The sequence below is a fragment of the Ovis canadensis genome, chromosome 22 (assembly GCF_042477335.2).
Source record: "Ovis canadensis isolate MfBH-ARS-UI-01 breed Bighorn chromosome 22, ARS-UI_OviCan_v2, whole genome shotgun sequence".
In the NCBI taxonomy this organism is placed as follows: domain Eukaryota; kingdom Metazoa; phylum Chordata; class Mammalia; order Artiodactyla; family Bovidae; genus Ovis; species Ovis canadensis.
This window is the reverse complement of record NC_091266.1, coordinates 64,590,369-64,597,064: the sequence shown is the minus strand read 5'-3', so window position 1 is coordinate 64,597,064 and position 6,696 is coordinate 64,590,369.

The window sequence follows — 6,696 nt, the reverse complement described above, 5'->3', positions numbered from 1 at the left end:
ACTTTGTATTTTTAAAGTCTTAACTTTTAAGATACAAGAATTTAAATATATTAGGTAAATAACAGGAGAGGTTTAGTACACATCTTGTGGTTGGTACCCAAACGGCCAATGTTTGGCAGTGTGCTACACTAGACTGTGTTGTTCTAAATACACCAGTTATATTAAAGGAAAAAAGAATCATGACACTTGTTAAGGAATCAGGCAGCCTTAATGCAGGGGGACCACTGGGGCGGGTATAGGGACTACTGAAATGGAATTTTGTGAGCTCAGAGAGTGGGCTCAACTCTGAATACAAGGGAAAGGGGGAATTTATAGCCAAGGAGCATGGTAGGGAGAGTGGGGTCCATGGATAGACAAATTTCTAAGAGGAAACATCGTGTATAAGGGGAGGTTCTGGCCAAGTTAACCTAGCAGGATTCTTGCTGAACACAGAGCACCAGGATCAGACATCCCCTGGGGGACGGTGGAGGATGAGGAGCCCCATTAGAGACCAAGGGTGATCAGAGACCAGGAGCGAGGGCTTCCGGCTAAGTTGACTCAGCAGAATTTGTGCCAAAATTGGAAAACGCGGGGGTGAACCTGGGAGCCTGAAGGTCACAGCCTAGTTGATAAGAGGATTCAGAGAAGCCTGACTAGAATTTGGTCAAGGAGACCACCTGTTCCTTCCTCAGGGACTAAGCTTTTGTGCCCCTATTAGCCAATGTTTGGATCAGGCATCTGAAAAAGCAGCCCGCGGCGCGAAGAGCAGTGAGACCGAAACTGACGACCAAGCGGGTCATTTAATCTCAACTGCAAGACACACGCAAAGCTTTCAAAGCAGAGGCAGTGATATAGGCCTGCTGCTGCTGCTGCTGCTGCTGCTGCTGCTGCTGCTAAGCCGCTTCAGTCGTGTCCGACTCTGTGCAACCCCGTAGACGGCAGCCCACCAGGCTCCCCCGTCCCTGGGACTCTCCAGGCAAGAACACTGGGGTGGGTTGCCGTTTCCTTCTCCAATGCATGAAAGTGAAAAGTGAAAGTTAAGTCGCTCAGTTATGTCTGACTCTTAGCAACCCCATGGACTGCAACCTACCAGGCTCCTCCATCCATGGGATTTTCCAGGCTAGAGTGCTGGAGTGGGGTGCCATTGCCTTTTCCAAATATAGGTCTACAATAGTAGTTTCTTTTCAATTCTGAAATGCAAAACATTCTAAGACTTACAAGTTTTCCCCTAAATGAAAGTGAAGTGAAAGTCGCTTAGTCGTGTCCGACTCCTTGCGATCCCATGGACTATACACTCCATGGAATTCTCCAGGCCAGAATACTGGAGTGGGTAGCCTTTTCCTTCTCCAGGGGATCTTCCCAATCCAGGGATCGAACCCAGGTTTCCATTGCAGTCAGATTCTTTACCAGCTGAGCCACAAGGCAAGCCCTAAGTTTGGAGCAAGCTCATTTGAACTGAGACTGAGACTATTTATAGCCTTTATATATCCCATTTCTGGGTAATATTTGTGTCTATTCACACATTTTTGCTACAGAAATACTGTCTTTGATTATATGTGGCTCCACACCCCATTGAAGGTTTCTTGTTGTATATATACTGCCCTTTCAAACAGAATCCAAAAAATTTTGAATTCCAAAACCACATCTGGCCCCAAGGTCCCCCACATTCATATTTACTGAGCTCTAGTGGACATTTATTGTTCTCTTAGTTTACTGTGTACAATGCAATGATCTGATATACGTATATACTGCGAAAGGATTGCTAGAATAAGATATGTTAACACATCCAACACCTCATATAGTTACATTTCATGTGTGTGTGGTGTGAGATGTTTTAAAACCTACTCTTAAGCATCTTTCAAACATATAATACAGCACTGTTAACTATATAACCACCATGTTGTATATTACAAGTCCAGAACTTAATTACCTTGTCACTGGAAGGTCCCAACGGATTTTGATACAGGATTAACTAGTAGTCCTAGAAATATTACCAGTACTATCAAGTATTTAGTTTGTATCAGTCACTCTTCTAAGTACTTTATGTAAGTACCTCATTTAATCCTCCCAATACCATGAGAAAGTGAAAGCGTTAGTGGCTCAGTTGTGCCCAGGTCTTTGTAACTTCATGGACTACAGCCCACCAGGCTTCTCTGCCCATGGGATTTCCTTCTCCAGGGGATTTTCCCAACCCAGGGATCAAACCTGGGTCTCCTGCACTGCAGGCAGATCCTTTACTGACTCAGCTGCCAGAGAAGCCCATGCTCTTTTGGAAACAAGAAAACTGAGGTAATTAGCTATTTAATCCACTGAATATCATGTAGCAAGTAGCCCAGCTGAGTAGGGCTTCATGCATTTCACCACAATGGATAAGGATAGGTCTTTGTAACAAAACAGCTTCCTAAACTTCAGTCAGTCAGTCAGTTCAGTCGCTCAGTCGTGTCCGACTCTTTGCGACCCCATGAATCGCACCGCGCCAGGCCTTCCTGTTCATCACCAACTCCTGGAGTTCACTCAGACTCATGTCCATCGAGTTGGTGATGCCATCCAGCCATCTCATCCTCTGTCATCCCCTTCACCTCCTGCCCCTAATCCCTCCCAGCATCAGGGTCTTTTCCAATGAGTCAACTCTTCGCATGAGGTGGCCAAAGTACTGGAGTTTCAGCTTTAGCATCATTCCTTCCAAAGAAATCCCAGGGCTGATCTCCTTGCGGTCCAAGGGACTCTCAAGAGTCTTCTCCTGCCGGGAGCCAGTATGAGGAATCCCGCCCGTGTCAAGGTCATGAGGAAGGAAGCTGACATACGCAAGGTGTGATCAGACTCCAGGGGCCCCCCTGGAATTTCCTGAGCATGTACCCCAACAAAAAAACAAAATCTGCCTGCTTTTCTACTCTTCTGATATTCTCTGGAAAAAGTCAAATCAGGGCTTTAGTCTTCTGCATTTGAAAGGGATGTTTCAGTTAAACCCCCTCTGATAGCTCTCTAGCTTGCCTAACAGGTTCCCCTGGACCTCTTACAGCTTGTGAATTGCTTACAGCCCCCAACTGCGAGAGGCACAAAGCTTAAAAGCATCTTAAAGATACAGAGCCTTTTCTAAAGAGTTAAAAATTATATTGGTAGAGGGTTTTCACTGTTGACTCAATGACTGCTGCCAGGCCTCCATATTCTTTATCTTTTAGGCAACTGGGAGGATGTTAATCAATGTAAACAGGATATGGAAAAAGATATATAGTAGTTTTGATGTTAGCAACACTAGACTTTTGAGTTAATTACTTCTCTTTGTTATATATCACTGCACTCCTCTTGTGTCCTTGCTATGTAAGAATGTAACTTTATTTAGTGCTTTCTGAGAATGGCACCAGACTTTGGGAAGATCAACACAAGTAAGTCTTCTGGTTGACAAACCCTTATCAGAAAAAAGGCTATAAAATGTTAATTGGCCCTTTTGGCTGGAAGATGATGTAAATTACCTAAGACTTGTGTATGCAATTAGGTATGCAGAGAGAAAAGCCTGGTCTTGATAAGAGTCTAGACTGCTAACGCTGCATAACTTTGTGTTACCCATTGATCTCCATGTTTTATCAAAAGTATAAAAGGCCTTCTGAACAATAGAGAACAGAGCCAGTCGCTGGACTGGTTTCCCCCGTGTCTCTCTCTCTTTTTTTCCTTTTTACTTTAATTTCAGGCTGAACTCCCATCTGGGGCGCGGAGGCTCGCCAAGTCTACTTACTTGCCCTGGCTGTTAAGACCCGCGCGAAAGGGAGCCTAAGGTGAGGCACCCTTAGATATTCAAGCCAGTGCCGGTGGCCCAATGTAGATGGTGCAAATTCCTTGTCTGGAATTTTATTGGTCTTCCACGTAATCCAAGTTATTCAGCCCTCTTTCTCCACTTAATTTTCCTACTACACTATTTCTTCCTAATCTAATCTTATATTTCTATATTAATAAATAAATAAGTTTTCCTCGCCAACGCCGTCCACGCTTCGAATTCCCTGGATCCACCGGGGCTGGACCCCGGCATTCTCCAACACCACAGTTCAAAGGCATCAATTCTTCGGCGCTCAGCCTTCTTCCCAGTCCAACTCTCACATCTATACATGACCACAGGAAAAACCATAGCCTTGACTAGACGGACCTTTGTTGGCATAGTAATGTCTCTGCTTTTGAATATGCTGTCTAGGTTGGTCATAACTTTCCTTCCAAGGAGTAAGCATCTTTTAATTTCATGGCTGCAGTCACCATCTGCAGTGATTTTGGAGCCTCCCCAAAAATAAAGCCTGACACTGTTTCCACTGTTTCCCCATCTATTTCCCATGAAGTGATGGGACCGGATGCCATGATCTTCGTTTTCTGAATGTTGAGCTTTAAGCCAACTTTTGCACTCTCCTCTTTCACTTTCATCAAGAGGCATTTTAGTTCTTCTTCACTTTCTGCCATAAGGGTGGTGTCATCTGCATATCTGAGGTTATTGATATTTCTCCTGGTAATCTTGATTCCAGTTTGTGCTTCTTCCAGCCCAGCGTTTCTCATGATGTACTCTGCATATAAGTTAAATAAGCAGGGTGACAATATACAGCCTTGACTTACTCCTTTCCCAATTTGGAACCAGTCTGTTGTTCTATGTCCAGTTCTAACTGTTGTTTCCTGACCTGCATATAGGTTTCTCGAGAGGCAGGTCAGGTGGTCTTGTATTCCCATCTCTTTCAGAATTTTCCATACTTCATTGTGACCCACACAGTCAAAGGCTTTGGCATAGTCAATAAGGCAGAAGTAGATGTTTTTCTGGAACTCTTTTGCTTTTTTGATGATCCAATGGATGCTGGCTATTTGATCTCTGATTCCTCTTCCTTTTCTAAATCCAGCTTAAACATCTGGAAGTTCACAATCCACCTACTGTTGAAGCCTTGCTTGGAGAATTTTGGGCATTACTTTGCTAGTGTGTGAGATGAAACCAATTGTGCGGTAGTTTGAGCATTCTTTGTCATTACCTTTCTTTGGGATTGGAATGAAAACTGACCTTTTCCAGTCCTGTGGCCACTGCTGAGTTTTCCAAATTTGCTGGCATATTGAGTGCAGCACTTTCACAACATCATCTTTCAGGATTTGAAATAGCTCAACTGGAATTCCATCACCTCCACTAGCTTTGTTCGTAGTGATGCTTCCTAAGGCCCACTTGACTTCACATTCCAGGATGTCTAGTGAGTGATCACACCATCATGATTATCTGGGTTTTTTGTACATTTTTGTACAGTTCTTCTGTGTATTCTTGCCACTTCTTCTTAATATCTTCTGCTTCTGTTAGGTCCATGCCTTTTCTGTCCTTTATTGCACCCATCTTTGCATGAAATGTTCCCTTGGTATCTCTGATTTTCTTGAAGAGATCTCTAGTCTTTCCCATTCCATTGTTTTCCTCTATTTCTTTGCATTGATCACAGAAGGCTTTCTTATCTCTCTTTGCTATTCTTTGGAACTCTGCATTCATATGGGTATATCTTTCCTTTACTCCTTTGCCTTTCGATTCTCTTCACAGCTATGTGTAAGGCTTTCTCAGACAACCATTTTGACTTTTTGCATTTCTTTTTCTTGTGGATGGTCTTGATCCCTGCCTCCTATACAATGTCACAAACCTCTGTCCATAGTTCTTCAGGCACTCTGTCTATCAGATCTAATCCCTTGAATCTATTTCTCACTTCCACTGTATAATTGTAAGGAATTTGATTTAAGTCACACCTGAATGGTCTAGCGGTTTTCCCTACTTTCTTCAATTTGAGTCTGAATTTGGCAATAAGGAGTTCATTATCTGTGCCACACTCAGCTGACAGTCCTTACAAGGTGATTAAGTTCTGGGCTGGTAATATACAGCATGGTGATTATAGTTAACACTGCTGTAGTGTGTATTTGAAAGACGCTTGAAAGTAGGTTCTAAACCATTCATACCACACACGCACACGCGCACACACACAATGTAACCAGGTGAGGTGTTGGATATGTTAACTGTACCTCATTCTAGTGATCATTCTGCAGTATATACATATATCAGATCATTGCATTGTACACAGTAAACTAACAGAACAGTAAAAGTCAGTTAGAGCTCAGTACATAGGACTGTGGGGGACCTTGGGGGCACATCCCTCTTTAAACAGTAAAGAACATCTGTCCCAGAGACAGACGTGCCCCAACAGACCCATCAGCCCATCACTGTCAAAGGATTAGCTTATACCAACTTTAATTAAGCAGAAAGGATCTCCGGCTCGGCGGTTTGCTGCAGAACCGATCCGGGGCTCCGCGGCGGGGTGCACGGTCCAGCCTGGATAGACTGGCGGACTCCTGGGCCTCTGCGCCCTGAGAAGCGGGAGGCGCAGCTAGGCCCAGGGTTCCGCGGGTGGGACGGCACACGACCCGAATCCCACACCACACGACAGCCGCGGGCAGCACGACCTCGCATACCCTTTCCGCACGGTCCGAGGGCCCAGGCAGCTCAGAACTGCGGCTTCAGAGAACCGGGGGTGTTCCCAGCGCCTCTGGACGAGAAGCCACCGTGCACCGGGCAATACCTGACTGGAGGACACTACGCCCCGGAGCGTGGCTCCCGCCCGGAAGCGAGATAGATTCCCAAGGACTACAACTCCCAGAGACGCCAGCGCTCCTCCCCTCTGATAGGCCCGCTGCGCCACCTATCAGCCAACCAGCGACGGCAGACGGGGCTCAGCGACCAAT